Source organism: Rana temporaria, chromosome 12 (assembly GCF_905171775.1).
Source record: "Rana temporaria chromosome 12, aRanTem1.1, whole genome shotgun sequence".
Classification (NCBI taxonomy): Eukaryota; Metazoa; Chordata; class Amphibia; order Anura; family Ranidae; genus Rana; species Rana temporaria.
This window is the reverse complement of record NC_053500.1, coordinates 34,417,319-34,438,002: the sequence shown is the minus strand read 5'-3', so window position 1 is coordinate 34,438,002 and position 20,684 is coordinate 34,417,319.

Genomic DNA, 20,684 nt, shown 5'->3' with positions numbered 1-20,684 from the left:
ATCTCTGATGTGAAGGGGACAGTAATATGAGGCCTTTGATGTGATGTAGGGGCCTCTGATGTGATGGGGGCCTTTTATGTAAAGGGGGGCCTCTGATGTGATGGGGGGCTTCTAATATTAAGGGGCACCTCTGATGTGAAGGGGTGTGATGTGGGGGGCCTCTGATTAGATAGTAGTACCTCTGATGTGATGGGGGGAGGGGGCCTCTGATGTACTGGGGGGCCTTGGACGTGAAGGGGAGCTCTGATGTGATGGGTGGCCTGTAATACGAAGGGGACCTCTAATGTGATAGGGGACCTCTGATGTGATGGGGGACCTCTGATATGATGGGGGGGCTCTGATATTATAGGGGCCACTAATATGAAGGGGATTTCTAATGTGATGGGGGCCTCTGATGTGATGGGGGGCTCTGATATGATAGGGGCCACTAATATGAAGGGGGTTTCTGATGTGATGGGGGCCTCTGATGTGATGGGGGCCTTTGATGTGATTGGCGGCCTCCGATAGGATGGGGAGCCTCAGATGTGATGGAGTGCATTTGATGTGCAGGAGGGACCTCTGACATAATAAGGGACCTCTAATGTGAAAGGGAAGCTCTAATGTGATGGGGAAATCTCTGATAGGAGGATGGTCTTCTGATGTGAATTTCATCCAGGCAGTTTTCCCATTGATAAGTGACATTTACATTTTTACATTTTATGACTGCGTACCTTGAGATTTTGCATACTTTTAAAAGGGGCTTGTGACTGAAAGAAGGTTGAGAAACGCTGTTCTAGGCCATATAGACCCTATTTTTTGGAAACCCGCAGTTCCAAGAATGACCACATGGGGCACCTAGGCTGCTATGACCAGTGTGTGATATCTGCTGTTTATTTTCCCAATAAATCTGCAGCAGACAGATTTTGCTATGCAAATAAGTATCCTGCCAAAATGTCCTATCTCACAGATCTAATTTAATTAAGTAGGCCCAGTGTGCATTACAGTCCGGCAACACAAACCACCATTCTGTTTGTTTTCATGACTTTATTCCTTGTAGAGATGTAGTCCTGTTTTGCGAACAAAGACGGAAGTGATCTTCATGGATACATCTGTCAGCTGGTCCAATTATTAGAAAAGAGATCCTGTCGTTCTCTAAAAAAGTCATACCTCAAGTACTGCACGAGAGGAAAGACATTCTAGTCACCTCTCCGGTAGCTCATGTCTCTCTCCTCTGCTGTGGCCTCTATCATCTCCTCAAGATTCAATATATACGAGAAGGTTGAATTGCCGTATTTATCGCGGTATAGCGCGCTCCCGCGTATACCCCGCACCCCTAAAGTTGCCCCGAATCCCGTGGAAAAAAAGTTTTTTGTACTTACAGTTTTGGTGTCTTGCGCGGCTTCCATCGGCGGCCTCGTCGGGTCCGGCGTCCGTCTGCGGCTTTGGGTGTCCTCTTCGTCGGGTCCGGCGTCCTTCTGCGGCTTCGGGTGTCCTCTTCGTCGGGTCCGGCGTCCGTCTGCGGCTTCGGGTGTCCTCTTCGTCGGGTCCGGCGTCCTTCTGCGGCGTCCTCGCGTCCTCCCCGCTCGTTTCCCGCGCCGAGTTTGAATACTGCGCCGACATATACAGAGCGCAGTACACTTGTGTATTGTCGGCAATGCTCGGCAAGTCTCGCGCTGACGTCCTGTACGTCCAGGACGTGAGCGCGGAAGGAGCCGAGACTGTCCGACTATACCCGAGTGTACTGCGCTCGGTATATGTCCGCGCAGTATTCAAACTCGGCGCGGGAAAGCGGGTATCGGCGTATACCGCGCACCCACGATTTTGCCCTGATTTTCAGGGCAAAAAATTGCGCGGTATACGCCGATAAATACGGTAGTCCCCCACCTTGCACTGTGGTGCTTTCCTCTGACCACCTATGTCACAAGACTCAGAGGTGGCATAGGAATAATGTTGCCAACCTACCAGATTGAAATTTACTGGCACGACACCCGAAATTTACTGGCACGGCCACGTTTTTACTGGCATTTCACAAAAGTTACTATATTTACATTTTTAGGTGCAAATTTCAAACAAGTACGCTAGGCAAATAGCAATGGGTAAAAAAAAACATATTTTTGTTATTTTCAATATAATAAGGGCAAATTATTTAATCACATGACCCCCTGCCTCCATCCGCCTCTGCCACCAACACCCCCTGCCTTCACCCCCCTCTGCGGGGTCACAATCTCCCTCTGCCTCCAATCTCCCCCTGCCTCCAATCTCCCCCTGCCTCCAATCTCCCTCTGCCTCCAATCTCCCCCTGCCTCCAATCTCCCCCTGCCTCCAATCTCCCCCTGCCTCCAATCTCCCTCTGCCTCCAATCTCCCCCTGCCTCCAATCTCCAATCACCCCCTGCCTCCAATCACCCCCTGCCTCCATCGTCCCCTGCCTCCATCGTCCCCTGCCTCCATCCCCCTCTGCGGTGCCACCAACAACCCCTGTCTCCATTCCTCACCCTCTGCGGTGCCACCAACACCCCCTGCCTCCAATCACCCCCTGCCTCCAATCACCCCCTGCCTCCAATCTCCCCCTGCCTCCAATCACCCCCTGCCTCCATCCCCCTCTGCCACCAACACCCCCTGCCTTCACCCCCCTCTGCGGGGTCACAATCTCCCTCTGCCTCCAATCTCCCCCTGCCTCCAATCTCCCCCTGCCTCCAATCTCCCTCTGCCTCCAATCTCCCCCTGCCTCCAATCTCCCCCAGGCCCCCTGCCTCCAATCACCCCCTGCCTCCATCGTCCCCTGCCTCCATCGTCCCCTGCCTCCATCCCCCTCTGCGGTGCCACCAACAACCCCTGTCTCCATTCCTCACCCTCTGCGGTGCCACCAACACCCCCTGCCTCCAATCACCCCCTGCCTCCAATCACCCCCTGCCTCCAATCTCCCCCTGCCTCCAATCTCCCCCAGGCCCCCTGCCTCCAATCACCCCCTGCCTCCATCGTCCCCTGCCTCCATCCCCCTCTGCAGTGCCACCAACACCCCCTGCCTCCAATCACCCCCTGCCACTAACACCCCCTGCCTCTAATCTCCCCCTGCCTCCAATCTCCCTCTGCTGCCCCCTGCCTCCATTGCCCCCTGCCTCCATCCTCCTCTGCGCTGCCACCATCACCCCCTGCCTCCAATCTTCATGCACAGTTCCAAGCCAAACCGATCTCAGCTATTTTTACTAGCACATTCCTGCAACCACGGACATTTACGAACGGGGGAAAAAGTGCCCGTTTTTACGAACCGTCCGTAAAAATACGGACGGTTGGCAACACTGCATAGGGATCTAATCATGGCGTGCAGAAGGTCTTAAGCTCACCTTTCGATATACCAATAAGTATTTAGAGCTGCCTTTCTCAAACTTTTCAACCCAAAGGAACTCTTGAAACAACTTTCTGACCTAAGAGAACCCCCTGCTAAAAATGACTATAACTACAACTCATGATACATTAGTATGATGGCCAGTGGGAAGAATGCTCCCTACCCTTGTGGTCATTGGGAAGAATTACCCTCTTACAGATAGCTAAAAAGATAATTGGTGTCAGGGAAACGTATCTGAAGTGATTCATGCTGATAGCAGAGGAACGAAGCAGCAGACAGAAATTACACTTAGGCCCCATACACACGAGAGGATTTATCCGCAGATACGGTCCAGCGGACCGTATCCGCGGATAAATCCTCTCGAGGATTTCAGCAGATTTCTATGCGATGGCGTGTACACACCATCGCATTGAAATCCGCGCTGAAATCCTCTGCCGATGACGTGTCGCGCCGTCGCCGCTATTATGACGCGGCGACGGGCGCGACGCTGTCATATAAGGAATTCCACGCATGCATCAAATCATTACGACGCGTGCGGGGAATCCCTTTGGACGGATGGATCCGGTAAGTCTGTACAGACGAGCGGATCCATCCGTTGGAATGGATTCCAGCAGATGGATTTGTTGAGCATGTCAGCAAATATCCATCTGCTGGAATCCATCCCAGGGGAGATTTATCCGCGGATAAATATCCGACGGAGTGTACACACCATAGAATCTATCCGCAGAAACCCATTTGATGGGATTTATCTGCGGATAGATTCTATGGTGTGTATGGGGCCTAAGTGCTCTGGATTGAGACAAGTAGACACTATAGAGGGATATGCTTTGTTCATATTTTACGTCTGAGGTTTACAACCACTCTTATGCCGCGTACACACGATCATTTTTCGGCATTAAAAAAAACGACGTTTTTAAAAACGTCATTTAAAATGATCGTGTGTGGGCTTGACATCTTGTTTCGGCTTCTGAAAAAAATTCGTTTTTCGGGTAGTAAAAAATGATCGTGTGTGGGCTAAAACGACGTTTTAAACCCGCGCATGCTCAGAAGCAAGTTATGAGACGGGAGCGCTCGTTCAGGTAAAACTACCGTTCATAATGGAGTAAGCACATTCATCACGCTGTAACAGACAGAAAAGCGTGAATCGTCTTTTACTAACAAGGAATCAGCTAAAAGCAGCGTAAAGGCGAATAGAACTTCCCCTTCAGAGTGCCGTCGTACGTGTTGTACGTCACCGCGCTTTTTTCATAATTTTTTTAGAATTCGATATTCTCTGCAATTTATTATTATTGCCTTTTTATTTATAAACTCCATATAGGAATAATAAATGAAAAAGTCCAAAATATTACAGTTTTTAATATGATTATTTACAAATTCTTTTCCTTTGAGATTTCTTTAGATGACTGTTCAATGCGTTTACTCAGCAATCTAGACATACTAGAAGGGTGGCCCATCCATAGGGGGCACATGGGCACCGCACCCCCAAGCTATTAACAACAACAACAACAAAAAAGGTCACTTTAAGAGTGACCAGGCGCCGGACACACAGCAGTCAATGGGAAGCTTCCCAGCTTGCAATCAGCTGATTACAAGCTGGGAAGCTGATTTGCCCATGTTCAGGGCGTGTGCAGGGCGCAAGCATTGCGCCCGCAAACACTCCCACTCTTCAATGATTTGTTTCTTTATTTTCATTGGCGGGACCGGAGGACAGTGGGCGGACCTTTTTCTGAGTCTCTTCCGGTTTCGGCTCACTGTGCAGTGTACTGGGCATTGTAGAAACATGCTGGAGTTTCTTCACATTTACTAGGGGTTTGTAACGGTCACCACCGTTTACGACCTTCCATCCCATCCACGACAGCTCATCTGACACACAGACAAATCAGCAGGCATCCCATTTTCCCAGAATCAAGACGAGACACAGCTCTGTACTTGTTCCAAATGTAATGACAACTTTAATGGTTTCTTCTCAGCTTTTTATGCAGTTACAATCATGTGACAGTATTCAAAGGGACAATGAAATCTCCACCCCCCCTAATCACACACTATGATCTCTTCCCAATCCACATCCCTAGACAGACGTTCTGTCTCTGACAAGTACATTCCACACATAAACAGTATTTAGCATACATAATTAGAGGTCTGGGAGCAGACCTGGATTAACACCTTTACACAAGGACAATGAAATGTCTTCCAGGCCCTGACTCAATTAGCATGTCACTAGTCAGGGCTAATCATAGAATGAGTCACTATTGACTGGTTGGGTCACAATTAACCAACAACTTGCAATCTCTCAAGATCCTGCAATATAAACTATTATTAATGTCCCATCTCATGTAATACATGAATTATGATTAGCCACCCTATGCCCAAAAGGGGCACAGGGTGAACTTAGACCCAATAGTTCTTAGGGCCGCTGGCACAGGAGTATCCCCCATCCCTCAACAGTCTTGGGGTGTCACGGGTCATCCTGTTACAGGGTTTATAACTTAAAAAAAAAAAAAAAAAATTGCAATATGAATGTCTCAAGCGTTCGCACAGCCATTGCGAATAATCCCCATATTTTGCCTGGTATGTTTTATCTTATGTATTAACATTTTCTCCATACAAGAAACACAGCGTGTATCAAAGTCAATGTAATGGTGTGTTCCAGCTCTTGCATATACAGTATCTCCAGTAGAGATCTACAGCAATCTGAGTTTTTAGAATGTCGGCAGCTTGCCCAGGTCTGGTAGTAAATGTCATAGTCAGCGTTTTTTTTAGGATAGTCATTTTTTCCTTTAAGCTTATTTTATCTACTGGCAGTATCCAATGATGGTGGTCTTGACATGTTCTCCTATTAATTTAGATAGTTTGGGCCAAGCTGGCCAAAATGAACTATTTCCTTTACTAATTGATGTGGACGCTGTATAACTGTACGGTATGTAGCCTCAGTTAACCTGTTCCCGACCGCGCTATAGCCGAATGACGGGTACAGTGGGGTCTTACATTTCCCACGTGCCCCCTGTGGCATGTATTGGCAGGGATCTGTGATTGCTGTGTCCTTGGGACACAGCTGATCACAGATTGGGGTAAAGAGCCAATCACAGCGGTTCTTTACTATGTGACCCGCTGTGTCCAATCACAGCTGATCACAATGTAAACATGATTTGACGGTTATCGCCAATCCTCTCCTTACACTGACGGTAAGCTGCAATCCACGCAGGGGACATCTACACTGATCACAGAGGAGACTGATCATCTGATTCACCGATCAGTGAAGCCCCAACAGTGCCCACCACTGCTTCCAATCAGTGCTGCCAATCAGTGCCCTTCAGTGCTGCCTATCATTGCCCTTCAGTGCTGCCTATCATTGCTCTTCAGTGCTGCCTGTCATTTCCCTTCAGTGCTGCCTTTCAGTGCCCATCAGTGCTGCCTGTCAGTGCCCATCAGAGCTGCCTTTCAGTGCCCAATCAGTGCTGCCTGTCATTGCCCTTCAGTGCTGCCTGTCAGTGCCCTTCAGTGCTGCCAATCAGTGCCCTTCACTGCTGCCAATCAGTGCCCTTCAGTTTTGCCTGTCATTGCCCTTCAGTGCTGCCTGTCAGTGCCCATCAGTGCTGCCTGTCATTGTCATTCAGTGCTGCCTGTCAGTGCCCATCAGTGCTGCCTGTCAGTGCCCATTGAGGTGGGGTTCACCGCTCCAGGGAAATCCCAAGTGCAATTGTGGATAAGTCCAGGTGGATGTGGGTGCTGGCAATGCACTAGGCAATGGAAAATAGCAAAGGACGGATGGACGGCCGCACACCAAAGAACTCTTTATTGAAGGAACATGAGCAAACACCGCAAATACACAGCAGGAATCAAAAACAGCCGACGCGTTTCACACTTAGTTAGTGCTTATTCATGGCCATGAATAAGGCCATGTTTAAGCACTAAGTGTGAAACGCGTCGGCTGTTTTTGATTTCTGCTGTGTATTTGCAGTGTTTGCTCATGTTCCTTCAATAAAGACAACTCAAGAGTTCTTTGGTGTGCGGCCGTCCATCCGTCCTTTGCTATTTTCCATTGTCAGTGCCCATCAGTGCTGCCTGCCAGTGCCCATCAGTGCTGCCTGTCAGTGCCCATCAGTGCTGCCTGCCAGTGCCCATCAGTGCTGCCTGGCGAAGCGACAGTGTTGTCCCAAGCACAGGAAGTGAGGGGAAACTCCCCAACAAGGTCTTAGCAACAAAAAAAGAAAAAACGCAGTAGTTGTAAAAATTCAATAAAAAGTAGCACTCCTTCAAGCTTTAAAGCTGAACCCCAGCCAGCCTTACCTTCAGTCTTGCACAGTTGTACTGGCTTTTCTCCTGTACTAAAATATCTTACTCTGATTTCACCGCACACTGTGAGCTTCTTACAATGAGCATTAGAAGCTGCAGCAAGTCAGAGCCTGCCTTGTTTCCTACCTGGAGGACGCCCAGCATCATCTAACACTAGAGCAAACGTATGTGCCGCTGCTTCGGTCAGTGTGCCGTTACCGGCGCCCCCAGCACGCATGCTCGGGAGTGACGTCATCGCGGCTCCGGTTCCGGCCAATCACAGCGCTGGCACCCACGATACCCAGAAGTCACTCTGGGAGAGATGTATCCAGCTGGAGGGGGTACGAGGACCGCTGCGGGGGCTTCGATGTAAGGTAAGTAATTCATAATGAGCTAGTATGCGCCCGTCGTACTTGCGCCCGTCGGATTTAGCTACGCCATTTACGTAAGGCGTACGTCCGGCGTAAGTTTACCCCTCATAAAGCAGGGGTAAGTCATGTTAAGGTATGGACGTCGGAAACGTCGGAACAGCGTCGTATTTTACGTCGTACGTGAATGGGGCTGGGCGTAGGTTACGTTCACGTCGTATGAATGGAGCCGGCGTATCTTAGGGAGTAAATTCAACGTGATTCTGAGCATGCGCGCACATGCGCCGTTCGTTCGACCATGCATTTACATGGGGTCATGCTTCATTATAATACTACACGCCCACTGCCTTGCTACTTTGAATTAGGCGGGCTTACGCCGGCCCATTTACGTTACGCCGGGGTACATATGGGAGCAAGTGCTTTCTGAATACAGTACTGGCCTCTCTACGTTACGTCGGCGTAGCGCATATGAGATGCGCGATGCCCACTCAAAGATACGCCAATGTATCTGAATCCCGGCCAGAGTGTCTGCACTGAGTATGGGCATCGAGACAAATCATATTGGCCCGGATTCACAAAGCACTTACGCCGACTATCTCCAGATACGCCGTCGTAAGTACAAATGTGCGCCATCGTATCTATCGTATCTATGCGCCGAACCAGAAACCAAGATACGCCTAAAAATAGGCTTCATCCGATCGACGTAACTTGCCTACGCCGGCGTATTGTGGACGCATGTGGCGCTCCCATTGATTTTTGATTCAAATATGCAAATGAGGGAAATACGGCAATTCACGAACGTGCTTGCGCCCGGCGCATAATATACGCGGTTTGCGTAAGTTGTACGTCCGGCGTAAAGTTATTCCCCATATATGAGGCGCAACCCATGCAAAGGTATGGACCAGGGAACTCAAGCCGTCGTATTTTACGTAGTTTACGTTGGACGTGAATATGGCTGGGCGTAGGTTACGTTCACATGCTCAGAAGGATGCGTCCACGTCCCGGCGCATGCGCAGTTGGCGATTCGTATCTGTCCGTCGCTCGTCCCATCATTTGCATGGGCTCACACCCACTTCCACATACGCCGGCTTACGCCTAGGAAACCCAGCGCAGATTTGGCAGCACTGGCTTTGTGAATCCAGTGCTTGCCTCTCTGTGCTGCGTTGGCGTAGCGTAAAGGAGATACGCTACGCCAGCATAAATATGCGCCGTTGTTTGTGAATCCGGGCCATTGTCTCTACATCCTACTCTAATTGTAGGATAAGAAAAATGGAGTCTCAATCTTCAGCACATGTATATCGTTTGAAGGTCCCTGATTTTTTTATGGCAATGTTTCTTTAAATGAAGGGTTAATTTTTAGTTTATTAGTAGCGGTTAGAATTACAATTGCCAATTTTTCTGGAAAATGACTGTGTATGTTTTTCTATTTTCGCTATGTGTCTAATAATATAAATTGGCACCGGGGTCCCATTTTTTTAAAGTACAGGTGGCCTATGGCGCCCCCAGCGATTGTTTAGCATTCCCCCTCCCCCCACCATCCTGCACATACTTTCTCTTCACTTTCCATCTCCTCTGTTATCCCTGTTTTGCGGAAAGCGACTCTCCAGCTTGTAAGCTTGTTAAGCCGTGGGGTGGCTAAGCGGAGACGCTCTCTCCTCCCTGTAGTGTGAATAAACACGTCGTCTGCCAATGACGCCAATGACGCTGGCCATACACTAGCAGAATTTAGTTGAAGTTTTTTCATTTTAAGACCATTCTGAATTGTTTAATCATTAGAGGGGGTCAAATTGACGGACAGATTTTTGTATGAATTTTTGTATGGATTTTGTTCATAAATTCATGAGCGTGTAGCCAGCTTTAGCGATTGGCTGTCACCAGCCGCAGACCAGAAATTGGCAGTTGCACACTTAAACCTGAAATCTAATTGGATGATGTTTTTTTTTTTTGTTTTTTTTAACCACTTCCATACCAGGCACTTATACACCTTCCTGCCCAAGCCCATTTTCAGCTTTCAGCGCTGTCGCAATTTGAATGACAATTGCGCGGTCATGCTACACTGTACCTAAACACATTTTTTATCATTTTGTTCCCACAAATAGAGCTTTCTTTTGGTGGTATTTGATCACCTCTGTGGTTTTTAAAAAATAAAAAAAGACAGAAAATTTTGAAAAAAAAAAGGTTTTCTTTGTTTCTGTTATTTTTTTGTAAATAAGTAAATTTTCTACTTCAATGACGGGCACTGATATGGCGGCACCGATTAGGTGAGGTGGCACTTATGGGCACTGATGATGGACACCGATAGGCGGCACTAATGGGCACTGAAAGGCGGCACTGATGGGCACTGTTAGGTGGCACAGGTATGTGGCACTGATGGGCACTCATAGGTGGCACTGATGGGCACCAATAGGTGGCACTGATGGGCACCAATAGGTGGCACTGATGGGCACCAATAGGCGGCACTGATGGGCACCAATAGGCGGCACTGATGGGCACCAATAGGCGGCACTGATGGGTACTTATAGTGGCACTGATGGGTGGCATGGATGGGCACTGATGGTCACTGATAGGTGGGCATGGATGGGCACTGATAGGTGGCACTGAAGGACACTGAAACGTGTTTGAGAACCTGGGTCTTGCCCCAGGGAACATGTATCAATGGGAAAAAAAGTTTTAAAAACTATTTTTTTTTCTGGCGCGGCTTTTTCTTTTGTTTATTTCTATTGTGTTTTCACACGCTTGCTGCTGCCGGGGACTGGAGGGTGGGGGGGGGATATTAGCGCGTTTTTTTGTTGTTAGTGATTTTAATGATGCTTAAAATGAATTTTTTTTTTTTTAATTCCTTTAAATATTGTACCTGCTGGGTGTCTATAGTATGCCTGTGAAGTGGCAGGGGTTTAGAACTGTCCCTGCACAAAATGAGATTATTATAAGAAAAAAGTAATTTAAAACTGCTTGCGGCTTTAATGTAATGTCTGGTCCCTGCAATATGGATGAAAATCATTGAGAAAAATAGCACAGACACAGACAGTACACACACCACATAGCTTTAGGTGCACACTGCAGAGGACACAGGCAATACACCACGTAGCTTTAGGTGCAGACTGCAGAGGACACAGGCAGTACACACCACGTAGCTTTAGGTGCACACTGCAGAGGACACAGGCAGTACACACCACGTAGCTTTAGGTGCACACTGCAGAGGACAAAGGCAGTACACACCACGTAGCTTTAGGTGCACACTGCAGAGGACAATGGCAGTACACACCACGTAGCTTTAGGTGCACACTGCAGAGGACACGGGTAGTACACACCACGTAGCTTTAGGTGCACACTGCAGAGGACACAGACAGTATACCATGTGAGAATACTGCAGCTAGCACAATCACCTGCCTGCCTGTCAGTAAATTAAGAATAGCTGATCTAGCTAAACTATACAGTGTATAAATATATGTACAACACCTGGGATGCATATATATCCTCTACAAACTGTGGGCCAGATTCACGTAGCTCAGCGGATCTATAGATCCGCTCGATCTACGTGAATTAAGATCCGCTCCCGCAAGTTTAGGAGGCAAGTGGCTAATTCACAAACCACTTACCTCCAAACTTGCGACGGCGGATCCTAAATCCCCCAGCGGAATTCAAATTCCGCGGCTAGGGGAGTGTCATATTTAAATCAGGCGCGTTCCCGCGCCGATTTAAATGCGCATGCGTCGTCCGGGGAATTTCCCGGCGTGCATTGCTCCCACTGACGTCACTAGGACGTCAGTGGTTGCGACGTGAGCGGGACTTGCGACACGCGTTTTTGTGAATCGGTGTACGCAAACGACGTAGGAAATTTCAAATTCGACGCGGGAACGCCGGCTATACTTAACATTGGCTGCGCCTGATAAAAGAAGGGGTAAGTATACGACGGAAAACCACTACGGAAACGACGTAAGAACACTGCGACGGGTCCGCGTATGTTCGTGAATTTGCGTATCTCGCTGATTTACATATTATTTATCGTAAATCAGCGGGAACGCCCCCGGCGCCATTTTTAAATTTAACACAGTGTAACACTGTCGGATCTAGCCCTATCTATGCGTATCTGATTCTATCTGTAGATACACCGTCGTATCTCTTTGTGAATCTGGCCCTGTAACTTTAACTGACTAGCCTACCTGCCTGCTCTATCTACAAAAAATTACACTCTCTCTCTCTGTCTTCTCTCTCTCTGTCTTCTTTCTCTTAACCACCGCAACACACTACACAATGCCTACCTGCAGGCGGCCTTTTATAGTGTGGGCAGGGCCGGACTTACCATTGGCCTTGACTGGGCTCAAGCCCAGGGGCCCCACCCAATAGGGGGCCCCCTTTAAAAAAAAAAAAAAAATTTTTTTTTTTTTTTTTTTTTTTTAGGGGTCCGGAGGTCCCCAGGGGCCCGGAGGCCCCCAGGGCTCCGGACGGCAACCCCCCTTTTTTTTATTTATTTTTTGTAAAAAAATGTTTTTTTTTATATATTTAATATATATATATATATATATATATATATATATATATATATATATATATATATATATTTTATTATTATTAAAGGGCACAGGGGTCTCCAGGGCCCCGGATGGCAACCCCCCTTTTTTTTATTTATTTTTCGTAAAAAAATGTTTTTTTTTTTTATATATTTTTTATTTTTATATATATATAATATATATATATATATGTATATATATGTATATATATATATATATATATATATATATATATATATTATTATTATTAAAGGGCCCAGGGGTCTCCAGGGCCCCCGGATGGCAACCCACCTTTTTTATTTTTTTATAAAAAAAAATACATTTTTTTTTATATATATATATATATATATATATATATATATATATATATATATATATATATATATATTTTTTTTTTATTAAAGGGCTCAGAGGTCCCCAGGGCCCCATGTGGCAACCCCCCCTTTTTTATTTTTTTTATAAATGTTTATTTTTTTATTTTTGTTTATTTTTTTATTTTTTATTAAAAGGCCCAGAGGTTCCCAGGGCCCCCGGGTTTGGCAACCTCCCTTTTTTTATGTATTTTTTATAAATGTTTTTTTTTTTATTATTAAAGGGCCCAGAGGTTTATTTTTTCTTTTTATTAAAAGGCCCAGAGGTCCCCAGGGCCCCGGATGGCTACATATATTTATATATATTTGTTTTCTTCTTTATTTCTTCTTTTTTTTGTAAAGGCCCCCCCGCTTCTCAATTTGCGGCAGCCCCCACGCTTCTCAATTTCAGGCGGCAGCACCCCCACCCCCCCTAGGTTCTCTGCTTCAGGGGGCCCATGCCTTAGGCTGTGCAAGGGGCCCCAAAATTCCTGATGGCGGCCCTGCGCATACCTCCCAACACGTACGGATTCTGTGGGACTTTCCCGCACAGACAGCTTCTTCCCGCAGTCCCGCAAAAGGGTTAATTTCCCCGCACTGCAAGAGGAGGCAGCACGGAAGCAGGAGGAACCGGAGTGGTGTGTGGAGGACTGTGGCTGCTGAAGGGAAGAAACCGAGAGCCGGGCTAATGACAGTCTGTGGCCCCGGCTGTTGGCACAGGTGAGAGGCACTCCCCCCCTCAACAACTGCAAAATCCCCCCCCCGCTCAACAACTTTAATGCGCTCCCCCCCGCTCAACAACTTCAATTCGCCCCCCCCCCCGCTCAACAACTTCGATCCCCCCCAATTCTCGGCTCCAGGGGGCCCCTTCAACACTCAAGCCCAGGGGCCCCCACCCCCCTAAGTCCTGCCCTGAGTGTGGGGCGTGTACTAAACCCCCTAAGCCATAATTGGCCAAAGCCACCCTGGCTTTGGCCAAATATGGCTCTCCGTTTCTTGCAAGCTGTGATTGGCCAAGCATGCAGGTCATAGTGCAGGCTTGGCCAATCATCAGCCAGCAATGCACTGCGATGCCGCAGTTAATTATGGGCCGTGACACGCCACTCAAATTTGGCGCGAACGGCCCATAACGTTCATATTTCGACGAACGGCGAACATACGATATTCGAGTCGAACATAAGTTCGACTCGAACACGAAGCTCATCCCTACTCTTCACAGATAACTGTGCTCTAAATGATAACACCAATACCTGAGCCAATGGTTTATGGTAACCCAGGGTAGCTGTTCCTATATAAAATGCTGGATACTTTCAGCAACCCTGGGTTACCATAAACCATTGGCTCAGGTATTGGTGATATCAATTAGAGCACACTTATCTGTGAAGAGCGACGTGATAGATCACTCCTCAGTTCATAGGTAGCGCCACAGTCCTCAATTCATACACATATCTTACATTCACCAGAGCCCCCATTTGTGGAGCTCTTTAGGGGAGGCTGCAACCGAGACTACACCTAAGCATGGAATCTTTAATATTTAAATTGTTGAATCAGTTAGAGCTGCAAAGGTTATGCCAACTCAATATTGAACCCTATGGACCCTATGGGATGCCATTAACCACTTAAGCCCGGACCATTTTGCAGCTAAATGCCCAGGCCAGGTTTTGCGATTCGGCACTGCGTCGATTTAACAGACAATTGCGCGGACGTGCGACGTGGCTCCCAAACAAAATTGGCGTCCTTTTTTCCCCACAAATAGAGCTTTCTTTTGGTGGTATTTGATCACCTCTGCGGTTTTTATTTTTTGCGCTATAAACAAAAATAGAGCGACAATTTTGAAAAAAATTCAATATTTTTTATTTTTTGCTATAATAAATATCCCCCAAAAACATATATAAAAAAATTTTTTTCCTCAGTTTAGGCCGATACGTATTCTTCTACCTATTTTTGGTAAAAAAAATCGCAATAAGCGTTTATCGATTGGTTTGCGCAAAATTTATAGCGTTTACAAAATAGGGGATAGTTTTATTGCATTTTTATAAAAAAAAAAATTTTACTACTATTGGCGGCGATCAGTGATTTTTTTCATGACTGCGACATTATGGCGGACACTTCGGACAATTTTGACACATTTTTGGGACCATTGTCATTTTCACAGCAAAAAATGCATTTAAATTGCATTGTTTATTGTGAAAATGATAGTTGCAGTTTGGGAGTTAAACACAGGGGGCGCTGTAGGAGTTAGGGTTCACCTAGTGTGTGTTTACAACAGTAGGGGGGTGTGGCTGTAGGACTGACGTCATCGATCGAGTCTCCCTTATAAAAAGGATCACTCGATCGATACGCCGCCACAGTGAAGCACGGGGAAGCCGTGTTTACACACGGCTCTCCCCGTTCTTCAGCCTCGGGGAGCGATCGCGACGGAGCGGCTATAAACGAATAGCCGCGCCGTCGTCCCGGATCGCTCCCCGAGGGAATCCGCCCGCCGCACGCAGCGGAGGGGGTCTCGATCGGACCCCCCACCCGCTAGAAGGCAGGGACGTATATATACGCCCATCTGCCTGTCCGTGCCATTTTGCGGACGTATATAGTCGTGCGGCGGGCGTTAAGGGGTTAAAGGACATGTGCGTGTAAAGGCAGGTGTCCCAATACTTTTGGTAATATGGTGTATGTAATTTTTCCAGCAAAATCTACTTGGCAGAAATCATTCCTCTCGTCTCTACTCCTGGGGGGAGAACAGGTGACAAGTTCAGACCTAAGCGGCCAATCACCAGGCTTAAACGCCATCACATGATTGAAAGGAGGAAGTCAGTAGTACCGTGTAAGCTCTGACACCATCCAGCGTGGAGCTTCCACTGGGTTTGGACTCCCAGCTGCAATGGAAAAACAGTTTTGGTGTAGCGAGGTGAAGGTGAGTTTCCATGAGTGGGCAGCTCTTTTAACTACTTGAGTCCCGGGCCATAGTCAAAAGACGGCCTCAAGGTGGCTCTATAAATCCGGGACGACGTCTTTTGACGTCTTCGCATCCTCCGGCCACTGGGGCGCGCACACGCACCCGGCGCGTCCCCGAGATGCCGATGCGCGTGCCTGGTGGCCGCGATGTCCGCCAAGTACCCGCGATCGGCAATGACAGAGCAGGGACGTGGATCTGTGTGTGTAAACACAGAGCTCCACGTCCTGTCAGGGAGAGGAGACAGATGCTGTGTCCCGTGTACATAGGGACACAGCATCGGTCACCCCCCCCAGTCAGTCCCCTCCCCCCACAGTAAGAATCACTCCCAGGATACACATTTAACCCCTTTCTCCCCCCCCCCCCGTGTTAACCCCTTCCCTGCCAGTCACATTTATACAGTAATCAATGCATATTTATAGCACTGTTCGCTGTATTAACGTGAATGGTCCCAAAAATTTGTCAAAAGTGTCCGATGTGTCCGCCGCAATATCGCAGTGCTGACAAAATTTGCAGATCGCCGTATTACTAGTAAAAAAAAAAAAATAATAAAAAAAATGTCAGAATTCTATCCCCTATTTTGTAGCCACTATAACTTTCGCGCAAACCAATCACTATACGCTTATTGCGATTTTTTTTTTTTTTACCAAAAATATGTAGAATACGTATCGGCCTAAACTGAGAACATTTTTATATATATTTTTTAAAAATGGGATATTTATTATAGCAAAAAGTAAAACATATTGGGCCAGATTCACAGAAAAAGTACGCCAGAGTTTCAAATTTGCCGCGTCGTATCTTAATTTGTAATTCACAAACAAGATACGACGGCATTTGGCTAAGATCCGAAGGCTTCGTACGCCTTCGGATCTTAGGATGCAATACTTCGGCCGCCGCTGGGTGGAGATCGCGTCGTTTTCCGCGTCGGGTATGCTAATTAGCTGTTTACGGCGATCCACGAAGGTATGGGCGTTAGTCGCATTCTCTTACGTCGTCACTAGTCGGCTTTTCGCGTCGCAAAGTTACGGCTGCTATTGAGGTGGTGTAACAATAGACAGCCCATGTTAAAGTATGGCCGTCGTTCCCGCGTCGAATTTCAATTTTTTTTTTTCTTGCGTAAGTCGTCCGGGAATACGAAAGTACGTTACGCACGTCGCCATTCAAAACATTACGTCGGGGCGGCGTCATTTCGCGCAAAGCACGGCGGGAAATTTCAAAACGGATCATGCGCAGTACGTTCGGCGCGGGAACGCGCCTAATTTAAATGGTCCCCGCCCCATTTGAATTAGTCGGGCTTGCGCCGGACGGCTTTACGCTACGCCGCCGCAAGTTTACATGCAAGTGCTTTTGTGAATCAAGCACTTACGATGAAAACTTGCGGCGGAGTAACGTAAAGGACATACGTTACGCTGCCGCAAAGATATGTGAATCTGGCCCATTGTGTTTTTTTTTCAAAATTTACGCTCTTTTTTTGTTTATAGCGCAAAAAATAAAAACCGCAGAGGTGATCAAATACCACCAAAAGAAATCTCTATTTGTGGGAAAAAGAGGACGTCAATTTTGTTTGGGAGGCATGTCGCACGACCGCGCAATTTTAAATTTAAAGCGACGCAGTGCTGAAAGCTGAAATTTCGCCTGGGCAGGAAGGGGGTATATGTGCCCAGTAAGCAAGTGGTTAAGAGAACCTGTCACTTTTTCCCTTAGAATCAGTTACGCATAGATATCCATTAGATCCGACAGGCGTAAGGCTCTTACACCGTCGGATCGTAACTGCAATTTTTTTTCCCCGCTAGGTGGCTTTTTTCGTTGTTTTTCAGCGTTGAGTATGCAAATTAGCTAGATATGCAAATTCCCGAACGTACGCGCGGCCGACGCAGTAAAGTTACGACGTTTACGTTAGGCTTTTTTTGGCGTATAGTTGCCCCTGCTATATGAGGCGCAGCCAATGTTAAGTATGGCCGTCGTTCCCGCGTCGAAAATTTATAAAATTACGTCGTTTGCGTAAGTCGTCCGTGAATGGTGCTGGACGTAATTTACGTCCACGTCAAAACCAATGACGTCCTTGCGACGTCATTTAGCGCAATGCACGCCGGGAAATTTTAGCGACGGCGCATGCGCAGTTCATTTGGCGCGGGGGCGCGCTTCATTTAAATGAAACACGCCCCCTACCCGCCAAATTTGTATTCCGCCGGGTGTTTTACGCTACGCCGCCGCAACTTTACAGGCAAGTGCTTTGTGAATAAAGCACTTGCCTGAAAAACTTGCGGCGGCGTAACGTAAATGAGATACGTTACGCCCGCCCATTTTTGCGCCATTCTACGAGAATCTGCCCCTTGTAGTGCAAAGTGGATTTGCCTTTAGTAAATAACCCCCAATGTCTCTTTAAAGAGAAGGCACCAAAACCATTTCCTCATTGCCGCCACAACCGCAGCACGCATATCTCTAGCGATCTTGGGGCGTCCTACAACTATGTGATCTGGATCCACATCTGACAGAATGCCATTCAATTACAAGAAACCATAGGCATCTTCGGCGGTTTAAAGCGTCTCCTCGGTTTTACTGTAAATGACACCTGGAAAGATCCACGTATCAAAGAAAAAAAAAAAAAAGAAAACGTTCCCTTCGCTCTTCCAGCACAGCATCTCGCCGTTAACCCATCTCGTGCCAGGCGCCTCCGCATCCCATGCGAGCCAGCGCTGTACTTCCCATCTGCTCCCCATCTGAGTGACTCGTCAGTGTGGTGCTGATGTGGCAGATACAATAAGTTTTTGGGATGCAGTCCAGACCTCCCTCCTCCCCATTGTCTCCCCCCTCCTTCGCTTTTTTGGCTCACACGCCTCCTGCGCTCCCTCCTTCTCCCTGTGTGGGGAGTGGAAGCTCGCCTTCTCTCCACATGGCAGGGCTCAGATGGGAGGGTAAGGGAAGAAGAGAGAAAGCTGCCGACAATGCAAGAAAGGCAGGTCGTAACAAGAAAGTATAGACCCATTGATCATGAGAATAGAGGAATGAGAAAACGTTGGTAGGAATAATACATCAGAAAACGAAGGACCGACGACACTAGGGTCGCCATACACATTACAATCTTACCATACTATAAACATAGGCCCGGATTCACATACATCGGCGCATATTTATGCCGCGTAGCGTATCTCTTTTACGCTACGCCGGAGGCAAGCACTGGATTCACAAAGCACTTGCTCCCACTCGCTGTTAAAGATACACTGGGTTTCCTCGGCGTAAGCCAGCGTAGGTGGAAGTGGGCGTGAGCCATGCTAATGAGGCTTGACCCCATGCAAATGATGGGCCAAGCGCCACAGAAGTACTTAAAATGAACCCGTGGCCGCATCGCAGTGCGCATGCTTAGAACCACGTCGAGACGACGGGAGCTGCGGTGGCTCAACGCGATTGTCACTGCGCTGACAAGCCATTCACCTCTGCAGCTAGGGGTTTGGATCCCGGTCTCGGCTACATGTGAATTGAGTTTGGTGGTCTCAGCCCGGCTCCCGGTGGGTGTGCTATGCGAGGTAAGCCTGCGCTTAGTACGCCCACCCCCCTCCCACAAAAACCACCACACTTACACGCACTCGAAATTGGGTTAACATGCACGCACTTTGACCACGCGGTCTCTAAAAAAGAGAGGCAAAGGACTAACGGGGCTGGTTAAGCGGGCAAATCCTCTCACTCCCTTATAGGGAGTCCCTCTGCCCCGTTGGGCTTCAAAGCGGAGCAGGTAGGGCGGGCTGTGTGGGAGGACCCCCTCACACACCCGCCATTGCCACCTGGGGCATGGAGAAAAATTGCAGATTGCCTCTGGGGGAGGCCTGCCTACTCCCAACTCCTGCAGTCCGGCTCCTCTCTCGAGTACACACACAAAATACACTTAAAAAAAAAAAAAAAAAAAGAGAACCACGTCGAGACAACTGCCTAAGATACGTCGAATCACTACCTACGACGTGAACGTAACCTACGCCTAGTCATATTCACGTACAACGTAAACGACAAAAGATACGACGGCTTGTGTTCCCTGGTCCATACCTTTGCATGAGTTGCGCCTCCTATATGGGGAATAACTTTACGCCGGACGTACGACTTACGCAAACCGCGTATATGATGCGCCGGGCGCAACTACGTTTGTGGATCGGCGTATTTCTCCCTCATTTGCATATGTGCATAGAAAATCTATGGGAGCGGCAAATACGCTTGGCGTAAATATGCGCCCACGATACGACGGCGTAGGCAAGTTACATCGGTCGTAGGAAGCCTATTTTTAGGCGTATCTCAGATTGTGGGCACGGCGCACAGACACGACGGCGCATAGTTACACTTACGTGGCGTATCTCGAGATACGTCGGCGTAAGTGCTTTGTGAATCAGGGCCATAAGATTTACCAAAACTATAAGCACTTACCTAAACTATCCAATGAATACTTATCCAATCAGGCCTGCTCTGTGTACAATACAGTTGTACAGGAGATGGTACAACCAGATTGTACCTATGCATTAAGATAAAAACACACCTTACACTGTACCCCCCCCCCCCCCCCCGGCCCCCGTTTTACTTACCTGAGCCCCGAACTTCCATAATGTTGATGTCACTGCCTCTCTTATAAGATCAATGACATCACTGCCATGCCTTTGTAGGGAAAATAGCACCACTATTACACTTTAGGCCTTACATCGTCTCCAGGTCATGAAGGGCCTGTTCACACTTGGGCATTTTGTAGCTTGTAGCTCGAAGCTCAAAAACACTCAACAAGGAAAAAAAACGTGAATTGTTGGCGCTATATAAATCCTGTTTAATAATAATTAATTCGAATCTCTTTTGCAGGGTTATTTGGGAATTATAATTGCTATTAAGTATCAAAGGAAACTAGTGGAAGAAAACACTTGATGACTGGTCTCCTGTCCTCCCG